The sequence below is a fragment of the Oryzias latipes genome, chromosome 3 (genome assembly GCF_002234675.1).
Source record: "Oryzias latipes chromosome 3, ASM223467v1".
Lineage (NCBI taxonomy): Eukaryota > Metazoa > Chordata > Actinopteri > Beloniformes > Adrianichthyidae > Oryzias > Oryzias latipes.
In genome coordinates, this window is record NC_019861.2 from 28,238,278 (window position 1) to 28,266,072 (window position 27,795).

Sequence of the window (27,795 nt, forward strand, 5' to 3'; positions counted from 1 at the left end):
AATTTCATCAAATTGCAAATGTCTCAGTACATGTCTCAATGTCTCAGTTCATCTTTGCAAGAGGTTAAGTACAGGTAGCCTAGATTTAGCACAATTTCCAAGTGAATAGATCTTGTTGATCTAAACTGATTGTTGATTCTCAGTCTAATGGTGTGTACACTCCAAAATGAGTCAGCATCATTTCATTGTGTAAGTCATCACATGCACAATAGTCTGTTCAATTGTCAAAATTAGTCAAGAACATAATACCATGAATACGATATATGAATCCCTTGGAACAATTGATAAATTTATTATTATTTTGATTTGATCCCTGAAACTGAGAGAGGTCTCGTAGGGCCTCACCTACCACTATATGTTACAGTATTGTATGGGATAATGTGAATTTCCACCGTGGCCCGCTCATCAGGGCCTGGTTCACTACTCATCCAAGGAATGTTCATAGTGTTCCTACCAGCTTACTCTCCTTTCCTCAGTCCTATTGTGAAGAATAGTTAGAAACTGCCTTTAACTTTTATTACACTAGTGGTTTAAACTTAATTCACTAAGCATGTATTGTCATCTCAAAATTATATTACATTTGAAGAAAGCACAGCCAAACTATTTTTCTAACAGTTTCTTCACATACTCCCTTTTTTCTGTGGATGTGTGACCTGCTAAGCAGGCCTCAGACATATCTTCACTTTAGCCTTGGAGCTTCTCTCCAGCAGTAACCTGTGGGCGTGATTTTCACACAGGGTCCATCGGACGATCTTCTGAATATGCAAATGCAGGGTTTTTATACCAAAGCCCGTCCCTGAACTCTTTGGTTCGGACTTTGAATGTACCATGTTCATATGTCTGTCCCCTTCATGTTTGTGCGAAGTAAAACCTCCACAAAAGATAAGTTTTGTCTCTGAGTCATTATTCATTATTTCTGTGTGTAAGAAACTGACGGGGTTACGAACTAAAATTTAATACAGTCCTTTCTAGAGAATCCAGTTTCTTCACACCTATTGAGGAGTTTTTCTCAGCATAGAGGTGGAGAGTGTATGAGCATCGGGCTCAAGATCAGAGGTCCCTGCTCCATGCAATGGATGCTGCGTGTGAGGATATTACAGGAGATCAGTGTTGGGGGTGGTTGCGACATGCACGCCGTTTCTTCCCTTGTTGCATCGCAAGGGAGAATATACTCTGTGATGTGGATGAGAATCTGTGGCCAGACAGACAGCAGTGTGAGGATGGCCAACAGGGTGAGGACAGCGACCAGTGAAGAACTGTTAGTTGTGAAACTCAAGCATTATTTACAGCACTGTAGGCTGCATAACATTTTCTTTGTTTTTTTGTTTGTGTTTATATTATAAAGTAATCATTTTGACTTGCAGTGCGTACACAATGCCAAAGGGACAAAGTATTTTGGGGGCACTGATTGTTTGAATGACAAGGAAATTTAGTTTTGACACATGCGTGAATTGTTTCGGGAGAGATATGAGCTTTTGCAGGTGAACCATGGTGTTGTGCCGAACCATTCACATTATTTTGGCAAAAGTACCAAGAGTGTTAAGAACGTCCGGTCTGTTTCAAGAAATGAGCCAAACCAATGGAGAAAAACTGTAATACAAATAATGAATGTAAAATCCAAACTGAATGTGGTGAAATAGTGATATCATGTGGCATCATTCTGTTACTGCAAGTGTTTACAATCAGCTGCACTACTGTTGGATGCTGAACAGAACGACGAAAACGATGGAAAACGGTTAAGATCCTGTAAAAAAATGGATGAAAAACTTTACAATAAATGCAGAGGTTAATATATGGAGTCTGTTTGTGTTTATACTTAGTCTGATCTAAAGGACTCTTGTGTGATGATTTTCATCGCCTTGCAGACATAATTTTAAGATGATGGTGGTCAATGCTGCAACAATACCACAAATTCAAAACAGGTTTACTGAGAAACAGGCAGCCAATGTCTTTGCACATGCTGCAGCTGTGTGGGTGCAGAGTAGATGTCTTTGCAAAACGTTAAACTTATGTTGACTGAGCGCCAAAATGAGTTCATCACTTAAGATGATCGCAAAAGTGCCCATCATTGTAATGAATGGAATCACTATTATTTTACTCTCTTTATAAAACTCTTCCAGCTGTCTTCTAGCAGACCTGACCTTGGGGGTAGTGATGTGTCAGACAAAATTGCCCCTCAAAAAGATTGTTCATTAAAAAATGTAACTGTTATGCTAAAGGATTTTATGTATGTTAGATAAAGGATAGTTCCTCTGCATTACAAACTACAAGTATTAAAGCATTTGCTGGACTTGAATAATGTGAAACCTTCAGTGTACGTAATGGCAGTGAAATGTTTTTATTTTTTCTCAAAGTTTTCTAAATGAACTTGATTGATCCTAATAAAAGACTCTTCCATTAATTGAACACAAGTAAAAACATTTCTATTAGTGTGACTTCCACCTTCTGCCTAAACACTGGATCTTTAACTGTGCCAGAAGAAGCTTTAAACTCTTTAGAAAGCAGAACTGATCTTTTTAAAAGGAGATTATTCTTGTTTGAGCCCAGTTTTGTGTGAACCAATCTTGTTAGCTGACTGTAGTTGTTTTTCTCTTCTCAGACATTTCCCAAAGCATATCCATCTCAGAAATGCAAACAGTGAAAAATATATAAATGCAGCAACTGCAAAAGAAAATGCAACTACATCAACAGAATAGTAGGAGTACCAGGGCATCTTGTTTGACTCAGTAACCAGGTGAGCAGCACCTTTGTGTCTCATGACAAACTCTATCCAGAAGAGGGCTTTGTCCATCGGCTTCACTGGCTGATCTCTGTGCAGCCTGGAGAGTCTCTGCATGTTCATCCTGTAGGAGGGTTCAGTCAGGACTTCCTGTATGGCCTTCAGGAAGTTGTCGTCTTTGTCCACTGTGGCTGGTGTAATTATTTTAGCTGCTCCTCTTGCTTGAAGACGAAGTAAGTTGTCATATTGGTCGTAAAATATTGGCAGACCAACAACTGGGACTCCATGATAAATGGCTTCTTGGACTCCATTAGTTCCTCCATGAGCCACAAACAGCTTGATCTTTGGATGTCCTAGAAGGTCATTCTGAGGCATCCAGTCCACCACTAAAGTGTTGTTGCCCAGACTGGAGGGTCTGCTGCCTTTGTAACTCCAGATTATTTTCTGTGGCAGTTTAGCAAAAGCTGCAGCGATCTCATTTGCCATGTCATCAGGAAGTTCACTGACAAATGTTCCCAGTGACATGATGATGACTCCATGTTCTCCAGAACTCTGCACAAACTTCTCCAAATGTTCAGGAAGTGGCTTTGAGGGCTTACAATGAAAACCACCAACGTATACAACATTAGGCATGGTGGGACGGGGAAACTCAAACACAAAGTCCACTCTCATGAGCCACAAATCTGCTCCCTGTAATAAATGAGTATATTTCACATTGGGGCCAAAGAATTGATCACACACAGTCTGGTACTGGGGGCAGATGAAGAGCATGTCCTGGATTTCCCAGAGAGCATAGAAGAGGAGGTTCTTGACTCTCTGTATGAAAGTCATTTTGTCTGTCAGTCCTGAGCCGGTCATTGGAATGTAAGATAATGGAGATGGTGTAATAGTCAGATGCCCTTCTCCACTCGTAACCCATCGCACATTGTAGACTAGGGGTAGTTCAAGAGCGTGAGCCAGTATTATCCCTGCTCCCCATGCCGGATCAGTCAGCACCAGGTCATATTTTTTCCTCCTTAAAACCCCCATCAGTTCTTTATCCTCCAACATGGTGGTTGCCATTTTACACATCATACCGTGCATGTCAAACATGGCCATAAACATTTCAATCTGTAAACTGACGAAGCTCATGATAGAGGTCTTTCCCCTCTCGATGGCAAAAATCTTTTTCAGGATTGGATTGATGAAGTCCTTATCGAACGTTTTGGCGACAGAAACGGTGACGGTTTTGTAGTGTGGGGCGTCGTCCTTGATGTACCAGCTCTTGTTTGTTCGCACCACATCAATATGGTGTCCTCGGGAGTGGAGAGCCTTGATCATGATGTCCATATTCACCCAGTGGCTTCCTTCCAGCGGAAAAATCAAAATCCGGCCTGCCTGGCCAATTCTCCATGACCAAAAGATCACAGAGAAAACGAGAAAAACTCCTGATGAACTTCTCCTGGAGATCATATTCTTCTTCAAAAATGTCCCTCTTCTATTTTTTATTTTTACATCAATCCTGTCTTCATTAAAGACAAAGAATTACAGAAATGAAGAGATTCTGTATCTCGCTGGCTTTGCTCCTATCCAGCACTTGTGGTCCCTTCTTGTCAGTGTTCAGAACTGAGAGTATGTGCGTTCAAAGTCCAGGAAAATAAGCCTAAACAGATTATGGATTGTACTTTTTTGGGGCGGGAGACTTTTACTCCCAAGCAAAGAAACAAAGGACCCTTTTTGTTAAAACTGAGTTTTCCAACCGGCTGCAATTTCTGCAACTTAGAAATGTTATTTTTACACATTTCAAGTCACAATTGTTGAAGCTGAAATTATCACAAAAAAGGTTAATGATTCATTGATTGTTGGTTTATTTTACAATTTTTAGATTACAATACATTTTATTTTATTATTTTATTCAATGTAACAATGTTATTTTAAAATGTTTATTTGAATTTTAACCAAGATAAACAAGTAACTGGGAATTAATGTATCCCTCAAGTTATGGAATATAAACTTTCAAATTGTCATAAAGTGTCAAAATTTTCATAGATGACATTTTCCCCAGAAAAGTACATTTTGTTTGTTAACCTCGGTGTACTTTTTGTCTTTCTCTCATTAGGACTTTTTCACCTTTAACTGCTTCCCTGTTTACAGTTTAGGACACATTGGAACAGCTTGTTCCATCTCAAACATGTTGGAACAAGAAAAGCAGTTATTTTGGGTCGCTGTTATAGAGGTATATGTCCACTGGACGGCGGTGTACAATCAGCTGAGTGCTCAAGGCCCTGAGTCATCTCCAGCTCTCAGATGCTAACAGGGTTGTGTTCCAAAACTCAATAACCTGCAGAATTAGCTGGTGTTAAATTCTAATTCTTTTTCTTTATGGGGGCTTTGTCTTTGCTCTAATCTATGGGGAGCTGCAAAAGCTGCCATGTGTGTTATCATGGAGCAGCACTGCCCAACCGAAGAATGCAAGATTGTTCACAAACTGAAAGGATTTGCTGGGAGCTTCAAGTCCTCACAGGGAAGTGCAGTGACTGAGTTTTCGTGATAGTGTATTTAAAAAAAAAAAAAAACATCAAATTCAGTTTCAAACTTGCAGTGATTAAAATGATAATTTAGCAGATGGTAAAGAAATGACTGTGGAAAAAATTAACACGGCTTGGTTCGGGTGCTGGGGCTGGCTAGGTGGTGGGCGGCTCATGGGTTCTCGGGGCCCTGGCCTTGTCCTTGGCCCATATCTCGGTGTCCGGCGCCCAGTGGCCCCGATGGCTGCCGCCTGGTACGGCTCAGCCCGCATGTCCTGTGGCCTGGAGGCCCAGACGCCGGTTTGCCTATGCCTCTTGGCGCCGGGGGGCCCCCTGTAGGGGGGCCTCCTCTGTACCTGGCTGGGTGGGTGGTCGCCCCCCCTCCCCCTCCCCGGGTTGCTTGGGTCCTGTCGCCGGGGGCGTTCCTGGCCTGGGGATTTCTCCTCCCCTCTACTGGTCTGGCTGGTCGGGCTGGGAAGGATCTGGTTCCCCTTATGAACACACTGTTCACTTTGGCAGCATGCATGTATCTCTACCCCCACGTGTGCACACTGCCACACTGCTCCCTGTCTGCTTCATCCCTCCTCCTAACCTACAGTGTATTGATGGACAGATATCTTCCGCTCATCTTCGTGTCAGAATTTCACCTTTGGAAGTAATATTTGTCGTCTCAGCAGATCTGGTATAATTGTTAAAGCTTAAATAAATAACTTATTCAGATTAAAGGTTAAAGAAATTCCAGCTGTTCGCGATGTATCAGTGTAGTGTAATGATTTAGTTTGACAGCTAGACTTTAAAGGACTAGAGTTTTTGCTACAAACACATGGATATCCTGCTAAAGGGCTGGATTAAGACAATATGTGTACATTTCCATACTCCAAGGGCTCCAAATTACCAGCATGGTTTCTCCTGCATTCACAGTTCATGAAGATCTAGCAATGGTTGACCTAATATCTATTAACATTTTAAGATGATGGTGGTCAATGCTGCAACAAAACCACAAATTTAAAACAAGTTTAGGGTCAAAATCCCCATAAGGTGCCTTTGAGACTTCCCAATATCCCGACAAAAAATATGAGATTCTCCATTTAACTTCACATTTATTGTGTTAGGTGGATGCTGTGCTGTTAGAAATGCATGTTGGTCAAGCTCCCACACTTTTTATAAATTAACTGCAAGCAGACAATGCACGCACAAACAGTCGTGAAAAAAAAAGCACGTTTGAGTGACCGGTTCAACCGAAGGTGCCTAAACACCCATCGACTTGCGTTCAAGAAGCCACTTTCAATGGAACGTGGAAGCCCAAATTTTGGGCAAGTTTTTAAACCCGGTTGCGGGCTCTACATACAAAACGGGTGTTCATTGATCGCGCCCTGGAAGTTTAACCGGTTAAACTTGGCTGCAAAATCACGAAGAACGCTGAACTGTGACCAATGAGGGACTTGGATTTGATAGTGACCTGTGGGTAGGGTCCTTTTTCAAAACACAGAAGTATCAACTGTTGTAAACATGGTCACAATGTAGAGATTAATAATAATATTATATTAAAATGAGAAGAAAAATGTTGTTTTAAGGAGAGAATGATTGGTTTGAAGAAAAAAACAACAACAATATCACTCAGACACATCTCCAAGCAGTCTTTTTTGGCAGCTATTGCAGGTACCTCAGTCTTGGATTCAATATCACTCTCTGGGACATAGAGCAGTTCAACAGATGTCTTCAGGCTTTTCAGCTTTTCATACAAGCTCTGGGCATCAGGAATGTCTCCTCCATGGGCTACAATCCAGTCTACCAAACTCTTGAGGGCTCCATCCACACCATCTGGTGCCCCCTTGCCATGACTAGCCTCAAAGATATTCAATGTTATTTGTTTGAACCCACACTTGTAGGGTTCTGTTGAGAGGTAGAAGAAATTTCCTTTTTGCAGATACTGTGTTGCAGGCCTGTTGCGGAAAAAATGAAGTACGCTAACTAGTGGGTGACGTTCTCTCAGTATCTTCAGAACTAAATCAAGGTGGGCCCAGATGGCAATTTGAGTGCTGCACCTTTTTTAATCAAAAAGGTGCTGCACTCAATACTTCCTGCCCAGATCCTCCACTCTCCTCTGGGGACCCCTTAAACTTAACTCTTCTTACGGTGCAGCAAGTGCATAAGGCACTTAGGATGCTTGATCCCAGGAAACCTCCTGGTCCAGATTCGATAGAACCTTTTTTTCTGAAAGCAGCAGCTGATTTTGTGGCACAGCCCCTTACAATACTTTTTAAGCTCTCAATCCAAAGTGGAGAAATACCTGCTATTTGGAAATCTGCCTTTGTTTGTCCTGTATTAAAGGGAGGTGATCCAGCAGTCCTATCTAACTATAGACCCATATCAAATTTGTGTGTATTGTCAAAAATTCTCGAATCCCTTGTTTGTGATCAACTAAAAGACTATTTAAAGATTATTGAACTTCTTTCCATGCTGGAATCAGTTTTCAGGAAGAAACACAGCACAATCACAGCTGCTACAAAAGCCGTCAACGACATACTTCTTGCTCTTGACAAAAAGCAACATTGTGCTTCGCTTTTTATTGATTTGTCTAAAGCCTTTGATACTGTGGACCATGCGGTTTTAATGTATCGGCTTAGCTGTTTTGGATTCTCCAATACTGTGCTTTCCTGGTTTAGAAATTACTTGAATGAAAGGACTCAGTGTTAGATGTGATGGCTTGTCCTCTGAATTTTTAAATGTCCACAGGGGGGTGCCACAGGGTTCAATATTAGGACCTCTACTTTTCATTTTATACATTAATGAACTAGGACAAAATCTTCAAGATGCTAATATTCATCTTTATGCTGATGACACAATTATCTATTACTTTGGACCAACTCCAGCAAAAGCAGTTGAATCTTTGCAGAACGCTTTTGATAATGTGCAGCTTACACTTCTGCAATTGAAACTTGTCCTAAATGCTGAAAAGTCCAAATTTATGTTCTTTTCTAATACCAAAAAGGTGCCAGAAGATCTCCCTAAGATTCTCACTCTTCACAGAGATGCTATAGAGCAAGTACATGAGTACAAATACCTTGGGCTCTTACTTGATGATTTCTTGACATTCAAGTCCCACATTGAAAATGTTGTGAAGAAACTAAAACTGAAATTGGGTTTTCTTTTTAGAAATAAGCTTTGCTTCTCTTTCGAGGTTAAAAAAACGGCTTGTGACAGCAACATTTTATCTGTTTTAGACTACAGGGACCTTTTGTACATGAATGCTTCAACTCATTGTCTTTACAGATTAGACTCTGTGTATCATGCTGCTCTGAGGTTTATCACCAATTGTAGAGCATTAACACATCACTGTGAACTGTACTCTCGTGTGCGGTGGTCATCTTTGTCCACAAGAAGGCAAGGACACTGGTACATTTTTTATTTACAAGACCATGCTTGGACTGCTTCCCTCCTACATTGGTGAATTACTTACGAGGAGAAATGTTGATTCGTATTCATTGCGTTCAAATGATCAACACTTGCTCAGTGTTCCATTTGTCCGCACAGAACTGGGAAAAAGATCTTTTTGTCACGCTGCTCCCACTTCATGGAACACACTGCAAAAACCTGGAAGCTCCCTGAACTTATCTCTTTAAATGATTTTAATGTCAGACTGAGAGCACTTGAGGTCAACTTCTTTAAATGTAACTGTTTTTATAATTGAATGTAATTGCGTTTGTTGTCTATGTCTGTAATCTTTTGCTGCCTCTTGGCCAGGGCTCCCTTGTAAAAGAGGTTTTTAATCTGAATGGGACTTTCCTGGTTAAATAAAGGTTAAATAAAAAAATAAAATAAAACAGGGTCATGTCTTCTGGAGGTTGATATGAAGCAGAAGATATGTGGTGCTTGTTCACCAATGATGTAGAGCACTCCAGTGTGAAATGTCACTTAAAAATGGAGTAGCCTCTCCTGGAAATCTGTGGTGAACTCAATCTCTTTAGTTGTTGTCTCCCTTTTCACTGTGATCCTACCCATAAGGGTCTGAGACGGCAAAAGGCGGTGTAAGAAATGTGGCCAATATGCTCAGAGACAAATCTCACATGCAATTTCTTCATTCTATCGGTAAGCAACCTTCACTGTTATAAACTGTTATTTATTGTTATTCAATTCAATTCAATTCAATTATACTTTATTAATCCCACAAGGGGAAATTTAAGTTATAAAATGTCAGTAGGAAATGCAGTTGGATGTAACACTATTAGTTTGTTGCCATAAACTATCAAAATGTCCTTCCTGTCATGAACCATGTCAACCCTGTCAAAGAAGGTTTGCTGACAGGGTGGACATTTTTGGTTAATGTTAGCATTTATGAAGCACATTGTGGATCTTCACTTAGCCACATGATTCAGTTAGCAAGTAGACTGTGTACTGTTTAACTTATGTATTATGAATGCTTTTATATTAAATCCTATTTCACAATGACAGGGTGGACATGTTAAGCTTGACAACATCTGACTACACACCTAATATGATTAAAATTACTAAACAAAAGTGTAAATATTTACTCTGCAACTAGCCACTGTTTCAGTCTCCAGTGAAGAAAGACAAAATGCTGGTTGTGATGTCTATTAAAAAATTAGTTTTTTGAAAAAGAGACAATCATTCCAAAATGACAGGGTGGACAGCAATGTCAGGGACGTGCACAAAATGTTCAATAGCATTATGAAAATAAAATTTGCGTGATCAAAATGACTTGTTTTATCAAGTAATCTGCTGTGACACAAAATGTGTACCAATCTTTTTTAATTTAGCTTAATTAACCTGTGATGGTGTGGCACCGTCAGATGACGAGGGGGGGGCACACCATATTTTATTGTTGGTGTATTTATTTATTTAATGTATAATATAGATTCCTGTGATGCCACCTGGAGGATTATTAAGAGCCACGCCCAATGGGAGGGGCGCACTATTCAAAAGGAAGCATCACAGGAAGTAATGGAGGACTGAGACGGAGGTGTCGCGTGCTGTGTGGCCCTGCGTAGAGCTATTGTGTCCTGAATAAAGACAGAATCTCCTCACCTTGGCTCCTCTGCATCCTTTTTTCGGCGGGACCCCGTCACATATGGTGTCAGAAGTGGGATTGCAGAGGAGACCACAAAAAGGTGAGGACGCAGTGGCGTGGAGAGGACCATCCTCAGGCACAGCTCCTCCGTCGAGGAGTCCATCTTCTGAGGAAGAGGGGGTGGATCCGGGTGGCCTTGGCGGTGCTTCAGACCTGGCCAGGGGCCCGGAGAGAACCTGCGGCGTCCAGCTCAGCTCCCATGACGAGCGGCAGACCTCGCGGACAGCAAGGGCAGACCGCCGGAGTACGGAGACGGCCGGAGGCGGGACGGGCATACCGCCCGGTTCCACTGCTGCCTAAGCAGGCATTGGAGGCCTGCGCGGTAATGGACAGGGGGCGGACCGACGTCTACCGGGCCGTCAGTGGAGTGCTCCGGGAGAGGCGTAACATCTCGCCAGGAACTTGCTGCCGGCGGCTCCAATCAGCTAAGGTGCCATCCGGGAGGAGACCAGCGGGGACATGAGGCCAATGGAAGGGCTTTTGCAGTTATTACAATGATAATTGTAATTACTGTAATTGTAATGATATTGATAATTGTAATGATAAGAAACGACTGTGGAAAAAATGAACACAGCTTGGGTTGGGTGCCGGGGCTGGCTTGCGGAGACGAGGCGTCGGCTGGGTGGTGGGCGGTTCATGGGTTCTCGGGGCCCTGGCCTCGTCCTTCGCCCGTGTCTCGGTGTCCGGTGGCCCCCATGGCTGCCGCCTGGTACGGCTAAGCACGCCTGTCCTGTGGCCTGGAGGCCCAGACCCCGGGTTCGCCAATGCCTCTCGGCGCCGGGGGGGCCTCATCTGCACCTGGCTGGGTGGGCTGGGTAGGATGTGGTTCCCTTTATGATCACACGGTTCACTCTGGCAGCATGCATGTATATCCACCCCCATGTGCACACTGCCACACTGCTCCCTGTCTGCTTCATCCCTCCTCCTAACCTACAGTGTATCTTGCGCTCATCTTCATGTCAGAATTTCACCTTTGGAAGTAATATTTGTCGTCTCAGCAGATCTGGTATAATTGTTACAGCTTAAATTAATAACTTCTTCAAATCGGTGCTTGTATCCCCCACTTTTTCACCTCTCTTCCTTTTACTCTCTTCCAGCCCCTTCCAACCTCTCACATTCTTCCCCTCTCCCCCCACACACTAATTGTAACATATAAATAAAAAATAATAAAGTAACAAAAAGGGCATTGCACAAATTTGCACCCTGGTTTTTAGAAGTTATATAACCTCTTTTTGTGATAAGAAAACCTGTCCAACACAAAAGGCCTTCAGCTCTAATCTGTTTGCTCAGTTGTTGGACAGAACAAGTTAAGGGGAAAAAAAAAAAAAAAAATTAAAAAAATGAACCCGGCTCATTTATCGACTCTGCTTGTCATGATTCTCAGAGCGTGGCGAACACAGGTGCTAGAACCCAGAATAAAGACAGGTAAGTGGCAGGTAAGAAATGATTTATTTCTTCCAGGATGGTTTTATGCTTTGATTAGAAGAGGTCCAGACTGGACAGTGGCTTGTGGCGTGGCTGGAAGCGTTAGCACGGTTAGCGTAGGCCAAGAGGTCTTCAGGTTTTCCAAGAGGCTTGGCAGAGGGTCCAACTGACGTCACTCGTGAAGTGGTTTTCCATAAGGGGCAACGAACTGGCTTAGAATAATGGAGCTGCAGAGGGTGATGAGCTGAGTGACGACAGCTGGCGGTGATCAGGAGTAGAGCAGAGCTGGAGGGGGAGGAGTCTGACAGAGGCACCATGACAGTACCCCCCCCCCCCCCTCAACGACCGCCTCCACGCGGTCCAGGACGCCGATCCAGGTGGGCACGGTAGAAGTAGTCAATGAGGGTATGGTCCAGGATGAGGGAACAGGAAACCCAGGAGCATTCCTCTGGACTGTAACCCTCCCAATCCCCCAGGAATTGGTGGCCACGACCCCGGCGTCGGACGTCCAAAACACGACTGACAGTGTAGGCGGGAGCGCCCTCAATGACCCAGGCGGGTGGAAGGGAAGCGAAAGGTGGGCAAAGCGCGCTGTCCAAAACAGGCTTGATCTGTGAAACGTGGAAAGATGGATGGACCTTGAGGGCTGCAGGGAGCCGGAGACGGACACAGGAGGTGTTAATGACTTTGTCTATGGTGTAGGGTCCCATGTAACAGGGGGCGAGTTTGCGAGATGTGGCCTGAATAGTAATGTTCCGCGAGGACAACCAAACCCTCTGACCTGGCTGATAGGTGGGTCCCATCACCCAGTGGCGGTTGGCAGAACGGTTGCTAACCGCCACAGCAGTTGGCTGCTCTTGGTGCAGCCAAGGGGGACAGAGAGTGCACTTACCTGTGCCACGGAGAGCAGCCCTGGTTTGGTGCCAAATGTCCTGGCACCTACGGAGATGGACCTGCACCAAGGGCACTGCCAAGTCCAGTTCTTGCGAGGGGAACAGTGATGGTGGGTACCCGAGGGCGGCCTCAAACGGAGACAAACCTGTGGCAGAAGAGGGATGAGTATTATGAGCATACTCGACCCACACCAAATACTTGGACCAGTCCGTGGAATTTCAATCTGCCAGGCAACAAAGGGAGGTCTCCAGCTCTTGGTTGGCCTGTGTGTGTAACTTATATATTTTGAATGCGTTCATTTTAAATGATATTTCACCATGACAGGTTGGACAACTGCAAAAGAGAATGCAACTACATCTATGGGCCATGTTTACAACACTTCTTGTGGACCCCCTCTTCTCCTGGATGTCTTACTCCAGGGCGGGTACAGCTGGCCCCTGCCTTGCTCCTTCCTGGATCAACTGTGGGCCGGGTGGGTGGCTGCATGGAGCGCAGGGCGGGGTTCCCTTGGGGGGTCCTGGCTCGTACCTGGGGTTGCGGCGGGGGGATGCCCAGAACTCCTGGGTGGTGAGGAGGTGCTCGTCTGGGGCTGTGGGCACTCTTCTGGGGCGGGGCCCCGCGTTGGGCCATCCCCGTACAGCGGGGTGGCTGTTCTCCAGGTTGGGCCGGAGCTGCACTCTCTGTCCCCACATGCCTCCCTGCTCTCTGGCTCTGGGGGCCCCGTGGCGGTACTGCTTGCCCTGGCCTGGGTGGCGGGATTGACCACCCGGGGGGTGGTTGCTCTCCATCTGCTGCCGTGCGGGCTTGAGGGGGTTCTGGCTGCCGCTGCTGCTGCGGCGGGGGGTCTTGGTGTGGGGATGACTGGTCATTCTCCCTTCTTCTTTTTATATTCCATCATCCATTTCAGAAGAACATAAAAACTCACTGAGCACTGGTGTTAGCTCACCTTTGCACTAATACTTTGCGTGATTGAATGAAATATTTCACACTAGTTGGTTTGAAGGCATAAGTATGCGTGTGTGAACAGTATTTGCGTTGTGTACATGTTGACATGTTAACATTTTTGGTGCCAACAGGTGTGTTTTTAACATTTGAGTGCGTTAACCGTAATGAGTATTACCATCCAGAAACCAGTTGCTTTATGCTGCTTCATGGTTTTACCCCCCCCCCCCTTCTATAATCACCCTCCTACCCCTCCCTCTCTAAAATCCCTCTCTCTTCTTCCCTCCTTTCCTTTTCCGTCCAGTCCAAACATCAAAGATCTTCAAATATGATTAGAATGAATAAAGTTTGGCCTCAATTACAAAAGGGGTTTATTCAGACATACCTCTGGTTTGTCTAAAGATTAATAACCTCTATTGTTAAATTTAAACATGTCCAACACAAGAAGCCCTCATCTCTCATCTGTTGGACAGGACAAGTATTCATTAAAAAATGTCACTGTTATGCTAAAGGATTTTATGCATGTTAGATTAGGGATAGTTCCTCTGCATTACGAACTACAAATATTAAAGAATTTTCTGGACTTGAATAAAATGAAACCTTCAGTGAATGTAATGGCAGTGAAATTTTTTTATTTTTGCACAGAGTTTTCAAAATGAACTTGATTGATCATAATATAGCACTCTTCCATTAAAGATTGAACACAAGCAAATATATTTCTATTTCTATCTATCTTCTTGTGCCAGAAGAATCTCTAAACTCTTTAGACAGCAGAACTGATCTTTTTAAAAAGAGATTATTCTTGTTTGAGCCCAGCTTGGTGTGAACCAATCTTGTTCGTTGACTGTAGTTGTTTTTCTCTTCTCAGACATTTCCCAAGGCATATCCATCTCAGAAATGCAAACAGGGAAAAATATATAAATGCAGCAACTGCAAAAGAAAATGCAACTACATCTACAGAATAGTAGGAGTACCAGGGCATCTTGTTTGACTCAGTAACCAGGTGAGCAGCACCTTTGTGTCTCATGACAAACTCTATCCAGAAGAGGGCTTTGTCCATCGGCTTCACTGGCTGATCTCTGTGCAGCCTGGAGAGTCTCTGCATGTTCATCCTGTAGGAGGGTTCAGTCAGGACTTCCTGTATGGCCTTCAGGAAGCTGTCTTCTTTGTCCAATGTGGCTATTGTAATTGTTTTAGCTGCTCCTCTTGCTTGAAGACGAAGAAGGTTGTCATATTGGTCGTAAAATATTGGCAGACTCACAACTGGGACTCTGTGATAAATGGCTTCTTGGACTCCATTAGTTCCTCCATGAGCCACAAACAGCTTGATATTTGGATGTCCTAGAAGGTCATTCTGAGGCATCCAGTCCACCACTAAAGTGTTGTTGCCCAGAGTGGAGGTTCTGCTGCCTTTGTAACTCCAGATTACTTTCTGTGGCAGTTTAGCAAAAGCTGCAGCGATCTTATTCACCTTTTCATCAGGAAGTTCATTAATAAATGTTCCCAGTGACATGATGATGACTCCATGTTCTCCAGAACTCTGCACAAACTGCTCCAAATGTTCAGGAAGTGGCTTAGAGGGCTTACAATGAAAACCACCAACATATACAACATTAGGCATGGTGGGACGGGGAAACTCAAACACAAAGTCCACTCTCATGAGCCACAAATCTGCTCCCTGTAGTAAATGATTATATTTCACATTGGGGCCAAAGAATTGATTACAAACAGTCTGGTACTGGGGGCAGATGAAAAACATGTCCTGGATTTCGCAGGTACCATAGAAGAGGAGGTTCTTGACTCACTGTATGAAAGTCATTTTGTCTTTCTGTCCTGAGCCGGTCATTGGAATGTAAGATAATGGAGATGGTGTAATAGTCAGATGCCCTTCTCCACTCGTAACCCATCGCACATTGTAGACTAGGGGTAGTTCAAGAGTGTGAGCCAGTATTATCCCTGCTCCCCATGCCCGATCAGTCAGAACCAGGTCATATTTTTTCCTCCTTAGAACCCCCATCAGTTCTTTATCCTCCAACATGGTGGTTGCCATTTTACACATCATTCCGTGCATTTCAAACAAGGCCCTAAATATTTCAATCTGCAAACTGACAAAGCTCATGATAGAGGTCTTTCCCCTCTTGTTGGCAACATTTTTTTTCAGGATTGGATTGATGAAATCCTTATCGAAGGTTTTGGCGACAGAAACGGTGACGGTTTGCTAGTGTGGGGCGTCGTCCTTGATGTACCAGCTCTTGTTTGTTCGCACCACATCAATATGGTGTCCTCGGAGGTGGAAAGCTTTGATCATGATGTCCATATTCACCCAGTGGCTTCCTTCCATTGGAACAACCAAAATTCGGCCTGCCTGGCCAATTCCCCACGACCAAAAGATCACAGAAAAAAAAGAGAAAAACTCCTGATGAACTTCTCCTGGAGATCATATTCTTCTTCAAAAATGTCCCTCTTCTTTTTTTTTTTTTACATCAAAACTGTCTTCATTGAAGATGACGAATTATAGGACTAAAGTGATTCTGTATCCCTCTGGCTTTGCTCCTATCCAGCACTTGTGGTCCCTTCTCGTCAGTGTTCAGAACTGAGACAATGTGCGTTCAAAGTCCAGGAAAATTAGCCTAAACAGATTAAGGATTGCATTTTTTTTGGAGCGGGATACTTTTACTCCCAAGCAAAGAAGCAAAGGACCCTTTTTGTTAGAATAAGTTTTCCAAACAGGTGCAATTTCTGTTTGAAAATCTTAGAAATGTTATTTTTACACATTTCAAGTCACAATTGTTGAAGCTGAAAGTTTCACAAAGAAGGTTAATGATTCATTGATTGTTGGTTTATTTATTATTTTTAAATAACAATATATTTTATTTCTTCACTATTTAGTAAAATTATTTTGTTGGAGAATAATTTAAGATCTACATTTTAAATTGGCAATTTATCTTTATTATTTTATTTAATGTAACACAATGTTATTTTAAAATGCTTATTTGAATTTTAACCAAGATAAACAATTAACTGGGAATTAATGTATCCCTCAAGTTATGGAATATAAACATTTAAATTGTCATAAAACTCCAAAAAATAGTTTCTTAGATGACTTTTCCCCCAGAAAAGTAAATTTTGTTTGATAACCTTGGTGTACTTTTTGTCCTTCTTTTATTAAGACTTTTTCACCTTTAACCTCTTCCCTGTTTACAGTTTAGGACACATTGGAACACTTTGTTCCATCTCAAACATGTTGGAACACACTGCGTGAAAAGAGCCAGAATCCATAAATATCTGTTGGGGATACTCTCTTAACTATGTAAAGAATCTGGACCATTTCTGGTGCATTTCCAGACAGGCAGCATATCTGAAGATATCCGGGCAGAAGATACTGGTTATGTCTTAGTTTGGTCATATCCATGTTCCGAATATGACCTGAAGTCATATCTGGAAATATCTGGAGTAAAGATACTGAAGAAGGTAAAATTCCTGTAGTATCTGTAGTGTAAACTTCTGATGCATGTCCTCCGTAGTTACCATTTCCCGTATTTTGTGATATGTGCAAAGCCGATACTGCATTGCGACATGTATTGTCTGTGGATCTTAAATGTATCACTTGTTTGATATGTGCCTTGCCTGGTAATATATGTGCACAAGCTTCATAAGGACACACATTTTTTCCAGACATATATTGTTTAAGATAAATTTGAATTATACATCTTTTTTCTTCTAACTTGTCCTGTCCAACAGCTGGGTAAACAGATGAGAGCTGAAGGCCTCTTGTGTTTGACCTATTTTACTTTAACAATAGAGGTTATGAATCTTCTGACAAACCAGAGGTATGTCTGAATAAACCCCTTTTGTAATCGAGGCCAAACTTTATTCTTTCTAATCATATTTGAAAATCATTTGTGTTGGACCGGACGGAAAAGCAAAGGAGGGAAGAAGAGAGAGGGATGTTAGAGAGAGGGAGATAGAAGGGTGATTATAGAAAGGGGGGTGGGCAAAACCATGAAGCAGCATGAAGCTACAAGTTGCTGGATGTTTATCATTACGGTCAGGTTCAGATGTAATACAAATCTAGAAGCAGTAGCGGTTTTAGGCACGGGCCATACGGGCGATCGCCCGGGGCGGAAAAATGACGGAGGGGCGGCGCCAGCGGCTCAGCTCTTGTAAAATACTTTATGCACCACTATTGGTTTACTTATATCACAGAGTTTGTAACAGCCTGAAACCTGGCGGAGCCCCCGCCCCGCAGCTGCGCTCTCTCCTGTCTTTGAGAAGTAGACGCAAATGTGTGTGAGAAGGAGAAGGGAGGGGGCGCGGGGTGAAGAAGGAGAAGGGAGGGGGCGCGGGGTGAAGGATGCAGGCTGAGAGGTGAGCACGGAGCGCAAAACGCATGCGCAAACCTGGCTGGATCTTCTTCCAGGGGGGCAACGGTCGCGGGCCGCGGCTCAGTGCTTGATGAAAAAATAAAAATTGCGCCGCCATGTAGCGAATTGGCGCCCCTGGGTGCAGCTGCACGCGCTCCTTCTGGAAATGTTTGACGAACGGGGGGGGGGCGCTGCGGGTATAAAAAGGTATAAAAAAATCATGCTTTTTTGGTTATTTTGGTGTGAAATGCCCAAATAGAAAAATGGAAAAACAAAAAAAATTCTTCACTTAAATGAGAGTTGGTTTAGTCAACAGACTTGATACCTATGTCAGGACATTTATGCTAAATGCAAAAACATCTGAAATATGGACAAAAAAGGTCAAAATTGGTGCCCAATTTAGAAAGAAAAGAGAAGAAGAGGAGAAAAGAGACAAAGAAAAGGGTATTATCGCATAGCTAGATGCACGTTTTCTAAATTCGAATGCTACCTGCCCTACAACAACAACGTTGCAGAAGAAAAATCTCTTGTTTGGTCTATCATGACCAAAACTGAAGTAGGCCCAAATATTGCAAATAACGTCATTTTTAAGATATTTATTCTTAAATGTTTGCTCTGCCTTAACTTGTAACATTAGTTATGATTCGTGTGTCTGTCTGCTCTGCTGTAACACAAAGTTTGTGTTGTGTTTTATTGTTGTATATTAGTTCATAATGTTAAATAAGCTGTGATGGTAGCATGCTGCTGCTGCTGCTGCTGCTGCTGCTGCTGCTGCTGCTGCTGCTGTGTGCCGCAGCGCACCAGTGTGCCGCAGCGCACCAGTGTGCCGCAGCGCACCAGTGTGCCGCAGCGCACCAGTGTGCCGTGGGAAATTACCGTCATTAACTGATCTAAAACATTTTCCATCCAGGATATCAGCTTTGTGTTCATCCAAACAGCCCCTGATAAAACACTTTGAAATTAGGAATATGAAAGATCGTAAATACTTTTTTCTTTGTGTTTATTTGATTCTATTAAAAACATTTTGATAAGAATGGCGGTACCCCGATATAGCTGCAGTTTTAACTGTTTTCTGAAAGGTCCCGCCCCTTTTACTGTCTCCACCAATCATTCTAGGAGGCTTAATCACATGTCATCAGTCTGACCAATCAGAAGTGGTTAAAGTCTTCACTTCCTTGTTCTGATTCTGCTCATAAAGCCGCTCAGTTCCAAGAAAAGTACCAGATAAAGCTCATCTTTAGTGGTGTAGCTTTCCACAGAATCTGGTGTCAGACCGTGAAAAGTGAACAAAACAATGAAGCTCAGAGACCCTAGTCTTTTTGCGTTTGGCGGCTGTTTACATCTCCCATGATGCATTGGGTTAAAGTGACAGCGTCTCAGCGCACAATGAGTCTATCCTCTTAACGTCTTGTAACAACAAGGAACACACATCAAACAGTTTTTGAATCTTTTCACTTAACTTTTATTACATCAGCTTTTTCTGCCACAATTATCACAAAAATGCATGTGAGATTGCAGAGGGACTGTAGATCAAGACAGACTATGAGTTTCTCCTTTTTTTCTAAAAAATTTTTTACATTTTTTTTTGCTGCTTTGCCGCAGGATTTTTGTCAAGGTTAAAGTGTGCCGTGGCTCAGAAATGGTTGAAAAACACTGGCCTAATAATATCTACTAGAATTTATAGTAGTATCAACTATAAGTTAATGTTTTAGAAAAAAATCAGTAGGCATTTAACTTTCTGTTGGTTTTTTAAAGGTTGTTTTACTACGTTTAGTAGAATGAATTTAAAAAATTTAGCTCATGGTTTTTGTGTGCCACCCCAAGATTTAATGTGGCCTACCGGCCACCCCCATGAAAAACTTCTGGAGGCGCCACTGCTCTGTTTGCTTCCTTTTTTAACATTTTTGAAAACAACTTAACTTTATTGGCAATTTACTTACAATTTGCATCAGCACAACATTGTTTGCATCAAATGTTCTTTCTATTTGAAACATTCTCCATTGAGGTTCTTTTTTTAAAATTCTGAACACCTTCAGAACTAGTGAACATTGCAGGTAAATGTGACTATGTTTTAGCATTCCTTAATGATAAAAGACAATACCATTGCAGAAAGGCTAGACAGAGTAGCTTACTTTTACATAAAACAACCTATTTATAGCACTTTTAAAATTTGTATTAAATCTGCCAATAGAACATAAAAATAGGCAATAATCAAATAAATGTGCCTTTTAAATGAAGGAAAATTTGCAATGTTTAGAACATTTTTAAATCCTTGCATGTTAAGTACAGGTTGCTGTATTAAAAATAGAATATAATGAAAAAGTTCCACATTCGTTAGTCTTTGTTTACCCCTTTGTATTTCGGATGGGCTGATCAGACCCTTTTGGTGGCTCTGTTTGTCATGTCAGTTGGTTTTTTGGTTAACACTCTGAGTTGTTCCTTTGAAAACAGTTTTGTTATTCAGGTGTACTTCATTTGTATCTTTGCGGGTAAAATAAAAGCTGCTTCCTATCAATCATTATACTGGCTTTCTGCTTGGTCCCTAATACTGTTTCACATTTAGAAATGACCAGTACTAAAAATTCAGCTTTTTAAAGAAATTCTAGCTGTTCGGGATGTGCCAGTGTAGTGTAATGATTTAGTTTGACAGCTAGACTTCAAAGGGTTAGAGATTTTGCTACAAACACATGGATATCCTGCTAAAGGGCTGGATTAAGACAATATGTGTACATTTCCATACTCCAAGGGCTCCAAATAACCAGCATAGTTTCTCCTGCATTTACAGTTCGTGAAGATCTAGCAATGGTTGACCTAATATTTATTAACATTTTAAGATGATGGTGGTCAATGCTGCAACAAAACCACAAATTTAAAACAAGTTTAGGGTCAAAATCCCCATAAGGTGCCTTTGAGACTTCCCAATATCCCAACAAAAAATATGAGATTCTCCATTTAACTTCACATTTATTGTGTTAGGTGGATGCTGTGCTGTTAGAAATGCATGTTGGTCAAGCTCCCACACTTTTTATAAATTAACTGCAAGCAGACAATGCATGCACAAACAGTCGTGAAAATTTTCAGAGTAGATTAAATACATTGTAATTAGATCATGGAAATAAAATTTATATTTTCAGAAAGCTACTTAGTCCCTTTGTGAAAATTGTGCATTAGCTAATAAGAAAATTATTTAGATAGTAATGAAATTAGGGCAAACAATTTGTCACTATACAAAATCTGCAAGAATTGCACTTTCTTTTCTAAATAAAATCTAAGAACAAAGATATCTGGTGAAAGTTTCAACCAATACCACTCGCACCATATGTATTAATAAAGGAATCACACAGATAGTTTTGCTAACTTGTGAAAATAAATAATAAATCTAAGAAACTATTCAATTCTGTTCTTTTTGGAGGCTGTAATTTGGTAAATTAAAGGGTAAACATTCACCCATAAAAAAAAGCCATGTTCTAGAATAGTGGTTAAAAAAATAAAAAAACCCCGCTCAGAGTTCTTTTTCTGCCACTGCGGGTGTTTTCTATGTAAACAGAATAGGAAGTGCTGCATTATATATTTGACTTCTTGCACTTCATTTATACAAGTGACATTTCAGCAGCCCCATAACTTAACTCAGACTGCTGGATAAATTATGGCTTAGACAGATGGATGGATTTATGCAGGGGGGGTCATTCAGCACAGCAGTACCTTTTTCAAGGATGGTCGATGGAATTGACGAGCCAAGAGGTTCATTTTCCAGTCAATCTTTGTTTTTCCAATGGGCAGAAGTGGTTGGTTGGTCTCTTGGTAGAATGAGGAGGAAATGATAAGACAAGGATTCCACCAACCCAACCAGCAATAGAAAAATAAAAACTTACCATTGGACAACCCTTTCCCCCTTTTTCCATGAACAGTATCTTTTATTGAACAGGTAGTGTGTATTTGAACAGTTTATAATAGTTTGATGGAACTGAATCAAATATCGTCCCAGAGTAAAAGAGGCTGCAGGAAGAGGCCAGCTGTTCCCAGGATGCACACAAGAACAAAAACCCACAGGAAGATCCGGTCAATAACCATGGTGACATACATCCAATCATCCTGAACCTGGAAGAAAAAGAGAAAACATTTTCATTGTTGAAAGAATGCAGTTACCACTTCAGCGAAACCATCCCTATGCAGGACTCCAGAACAATAAGAATAGCTCAAAAAGCACGTTTGAGCGACCGTTTCCAGTGAATGTGCCTAAACACCGGCCGCATCGACTTGCGATCAAGCAGCCACTTTCAATGAAAAGTCGATGTAAACATTTGCCAACCCAAATTTCTGGCTTCCGCGTTCAGAGCACTTGTGTTCACGTGTCACCACACAAGTTTTTAAGTCCGGTTGCGGGCTCTACAAACAAAACGAGCGTACATTGATTGCGCCCTGGAAGTTCAACCGGTTGAACTTGGCTGCAAATCACGAAGAATGCTGAACTGTGACCAATGAGGGACTTGGATTTGATAGTGACCATCTCCAGTGATAGGGTCCTTTTTCAAAACACAGAAGTATCAACTGTTGTAAACATGGTCACAATGTAGAGATTAATTATAATATAATATTAAAATGAGAAGAAAAATGTTGTTTTAAGGAGAGAATGATTGGTTTGAAGAAAACCACAACAAAAATATCACTGAGACACATCTCAAAGCAGTTTTTTTTTGGCAGCTATTGGAGGTACCTCAGTCTTGGATTCAATATCACTCTCTGGGACATAGAGCAGCTCAACAGATGTCTTCAGGCTTTTCAGGTTTTCATACAAGCTCTGGGCATCAGGAATGTCTCCTCCATGGGCTACAATCCAGTCTGCCGAACTCTTGAGGGCTCAATACACACCATCTGATGCCCCCTTGCCATGACTAGCCTCAAGGAAATTCAATGTTATTTGTTTGAACCCATACTTGTAGAGTTCTGTTGAGAGGTAGAAGAAATTTCCTTTTTGTCGATACTGTGTTGCAGGCCTGTTGTCATGACTGGACAGCTACTCCCTCCTCCCCCCTCCTTCCTGTTTTGGTCGCGACCAGCTGGATCCACTTACCTCATCTTCTCTGCCTTCATAAGCTCCTCCTGGATCTTCAGCCGGTGCCAGTTCGTTGTTCCTCCTATGGTGCATAGTCTGGTCAAACTCTTGTTCATGACTCTAGTCTCGTTACGCTTTGCTCATTGTGTCTCTCGCTCTGCTTCAGGAAAGAAAACCTGTTGGAAACTCCCCTGGTCGCAGTCCACGGACGCCACAGTCCCTCCTCTGGCAATCCGCTTCAAGATCCCTCCAGCCAGCCGCTCCTCGCCTGGGAAGAATCCTCTTCAACCTCTGTCTTCCATTAAAACTCGTAAAACTTACCGTTGTGTCCAAGGCTTATTCCGGGTTCCAGCGTTTGGGTCATTCAGAACTCTCGAGGCTATCATGACAGAACGAACTGGCCCAACGCCTGACCCAGCTGACCCGGAAGGGCTTCGTCATGCCATAGCATTCCAAGGTAACCTATTAAATCGCCAAGCTGACGCTCTAACTCAGATGTCTACTGCCCAGCAGGAATTATTCCGCCGCCTCGACGACATCACGCATTCTCTACTGGATCTGACCGGCCAAACTACAAATCCTGCAGCCGCAGCTCCATCCGCTGTTTCCGGCAACAATGCCACTTCCGCTCCACCTGTCACCTCGGAAAATGTTCGCCTACAGCCGGAACCTTTTTACGGTGACGTTGAAGCCTGCGGAGGGTTCCTACTTCAATGCGAACTGATTTTCCAACAAGCCCCCAGGTATTATCTAGCCGATCACAGTCGCATTTCGTTAATCGTGAACTCTCTCCGCAGTAAAGCTCTTCAATGGGCTCAAGCATTCCTGGCCGCCCATCCCATCACGCATCTCCCTTTTGAACGCTTTCTGGGAGAATTCCGCCTCGTCTTCGACCAACTTCGAAAGCAGGAAAAAGCCACCCGGCGGTTACTGAGTCTCAAACAAGGTAACCGCCCGGTAAGCGAACATCTCATTGACTTCCGGATCTTAGCAGTCGAAGCTGGATGGCCGGACCCTGCACTTAAGGGAGTTTTTTACCAGTCTCTTAATGAACGCATCAAGGATCACCTATGTACCCAGCCGGAGGCTGACTCATTCGAAGAACTTGTCACGGCTGCTCTGAGGTCTGACATCCGCCTACGAGAACGCTACTCGGAGCAGAGACGTAAGCCACCTCCGTCCCCTGTTTCTCCTGTTCGTTTTCTTCCGGTTGCAGCTCCTGTCAACACTGATGCTCCTACCTTGAAACCTGAAGAACCCATTCAAATAGGTCATTCTAAGCTTTCTCCTGAGGAAAGAAAGAAACTCCGTGATGAGGGGCTATGCTTTTATTGTGGGCAGGCGGGTCATCAGGTCTCTCGATGAAGTGTTCGTTTAAACTCCAGAGCCCCCGTTAAGTGACAGGCCACGGGGGGGGGGGGGGGGGGGGGGGGGGGGGATTCTGTAACTCTTCAAGTTCCAAGTTTTTGTTCGTTCCTGTCAAGATCTGCAGTCAGAACCAAGTTCATGAATTCTAAGCTCTCGTTGATTCTGGGGCTGAGCATAGTTTAATGGATCAGAGGCTCGCTCATGACCTCTCTCTCCCTGTCGAAGTTCTTGACAACGCTGTTAATGCTGCGGGTTTGGGGGGTAAACAGCTGTCACGTATTACTAAACGCACCGGTCCGGTTCCTTACCTCTGGTAACCACCGGGAATACCATCACTTTTTCATCACTCAGTGCCCCCAGACCCCACTTATTTTCGGGTTTTCCTGGTTACAGACGCATAATCCCAGTATCGATTGGAGCTCATCGCGCATCACTAACTGGAGCACATTCTGCATGGCTAACTGCCTGCAGTCAGCTGTTCCGCCCACCAAAATACCTGACTCAGGGCCTGAAAAAGAAATTGATCTGTCTAACATTCCCACCTGTTATCATGACCTTCGTTCCGTCTTCAGTAAATCACGTGCCTGTGCCTTACTGCCACATCGGCCATACGACTGCTCCATTGAATTACTTAATGGGGCCCCCCTCCCTAAGAGTGAATTATATAATCTTTCAGGTCCTGAAAAAATCTCCATGGAGAACTATATTCAGGGGGCTCTTTCCCTGGGTCATATACGTCCGTCTTCTTCTCCAGTCGGTGCAGGGGTTTTTTTTGTGGAGAAGAAGGATAAGACGTTACGGCCGTACATTGACTTTCGGGAATTAAATCAGATCACCGTCAAGGATAGATACTCTCTGCCGTTACTAGAATCAGTTTTCAACTCGGTCCAACACGCTAAAATTTTCACTAAGCTAGATCGTAGAAATGCTTATCACCTAGTACGAATGCGTGAAGGTGATGAGTGGAAAACGGCTTTCAGCACTCCGTTGGGCCATTTTGAATATTTAGTCATGCAGTTTGGGCTTACTAACGCCCCCGCTGTCTTTCAGCGTCTGGTGAGTGATGTCCTCAGGGACTTTTTGGATCGCTTTGTCTTCGTGTACTTAGACGACATTCTCGTTTTCTTTCCCAACGAATCTCAACACGAACATCATGTCCGTCTGGTCCTAGAAAGGCTTCTTGCAAATCAGCTGTATGTGAAAGCTGAGAAGTGTGAGTTTCATGTGTCCTCTGTTCCCTTCCTGGGGTATATCATCGAAGCAGGCAATATCCGTCCCGACTCCGCTAAAATCGAGGCAGTCGCGCAGTGGGAGACACCACAAACCCGTAAAAAACTCCAACAGTTCCTGGGGTTTTCGAACTTCTATCGTCGATTCATTTGCAATTTCAGCAGTATAGCAGCCCCTCTCACGCAACTCACCTCCATCAATCGACCTTTCATCTGGAACTCAGCCGCTGAGGACGCCTTCAAACGTTTAAAGACCTTATTTGTTTCTGCGCTTATCCTCATACAACCGGACGTTTCGAAACAATTCATAGTGGAAGTCGACCCCTCCTTCTTGTTTTGGTCGCGACCAGCTGGATCTACTTACCCCATCTTCTCTGCCTTCATAAGCTCCTCCTGGATCTTCAGCCGGTGCCAGTTCGTTGTTCCTCCTATGGTGCATAGTCTGGTCAAACTCTTGTTCATGACTCTAGTCTCGTTACGCTTTGCTCATTGTGTCTCTCGCTCTGCTTCAGGAAAGAAAACCTGTTGGAAACTCCCGTGGTCGCAGTCCACGGACGCCACAGTCCTTCCTCTGGCAATCCTCTTCAAGATCCCTCCAGCCAGCCGCCGCTCCTCGCCTGGGAAGAATCCTCTTCAACCTCTGTCTTCCATTAAAACTCGTAAAACTTACCGTTGTGTCCAAGCCTTATTCCGAGTTCCAGCGTTTGGGTCATTCAGAACTCTCGCGGCAATCATGACACCTGTTGCGGAAAAAATGAAGTATGATAACTAGTGGGTGACGTTCTCTCAGTATCTTCAGAACTAAATCAAGCTGGGCCCAGATGGCAACAGGGTCATGTCTTCTGGAGGTTGATATGAAGCAGAAGATATGTGGTGCTTGTTCACCAGTGATGTAAAGCACTCCAGTGTGCAGACTGGCCTGCTTATTTGAACCTCCAAAATGCACAGATTGTATTTCTTCACTGTACTCGGACGAGTAATTTTCTCTAAAATCTATATGCAAGAGGGAGTCATTGTGCTTCAAGCTTCCTGTAGGCATCACACTGCCATTTAATGTTGAAAACATGGCACCTAAAATGGAGTAGCCTCTCCTGGAAATCTGTGGTGAACTCATACTGTGTAGTTGTTCATTGTGATACTACCCAAAACGGTCTGAGACGGCAAAAGGAGGTGTCTGAAATGTGGCCAATATGCTCAGAGACAAATCTCATATGCTTTTTCTTCATTCTATCGGCAAGCAACCTTTACTGTTATAAACTGTTATTGTTATTCAAGTCAATTCAATTCAATTATACTTTATTAATCCCACAAGGGGAAATTTAAGTTATAAAATGTCAGTAGGAGCTGCAGTAGGATGTAACACTATTAGTTTTATGCCATAAACTATCAAAATGTCCTTCCTGTCATGAACCATGTCAACCCTGTCAAAGAAGGTTTGCTGACAGGGTGGACATTTTTGGTTAATGTTAGCATTTATGAAGCACATTGTGGATCTTAACTTAGCAACATGATTCAGTTAGCAAGTAGACTTTGTACTGTTTAACTTATGTATTATGAATGCTTTTATATTAAATCATATTTCACTATGACAAGGTGGACATGTTAAGCTTGACAACATCGGACTGCACACCTAATATGATTAAAATTACGAAACAAATATCGTTCACACACCCATACATATGCCTTCAAACCAACTAGTGTGAAATATTTCATTCAATCAAGCAAAATATTTGTGCAAAGGTGAGCTAACACCTGTGTTCAAGTGAGTGTTTATGTTCTTCTGAAATAGATGATGGTATGTAAAAAGAAGGAGGGAAGGTGCCCAGCCATCCCCACATCCCCCCCAAGACCCCCGCCACAGTAGCTGCGGCAGCCAGAGCCCCCCAGAGCCCTTAAGGCAGCAGTTTGAGAGCCATTGCCCCCCGGGTGATCACACCCCCCACGCAGGCCAGGGCCAGCAGGACCGCCCACGGGGCCCCCAGAGAGCAGGGAGGCATGGGGGGGGGGGACAGAGAGTGCAGCTCCAGCTCAACCAGGAGAGCAGCCCCCCCACCGTGCAGTGAGGGCCCAGCGAGTTCTGGGCATCCCCCTGGCCCAACCCCAGGTACGACCCAGGAACCCCCAAGGGAGACCCGCCCTGTGCTCCAGGCAGCTACCCACCCGGCCCGCAGTTGGTCCAGGAAGGAGCAAGGCAGGGGCCAGCCG

General features: G+C 43.3%; 2 pseudogenes; both read right to left on the reverse strand.

Annotated features, from left to right (window-relative positions):
• Positions 1-943: 943 nt before the first annotated feature.
• On the reverse strand, positions 944-16,172 carry LOC101174638 (annotated as a pseudogene).
• Positions 2,369-4,320, reverse strand: LOC101174392 (annotated as a pseudogene).
• Positions 16,173-27,795: the final 11,623 nt, after the last annotated feature.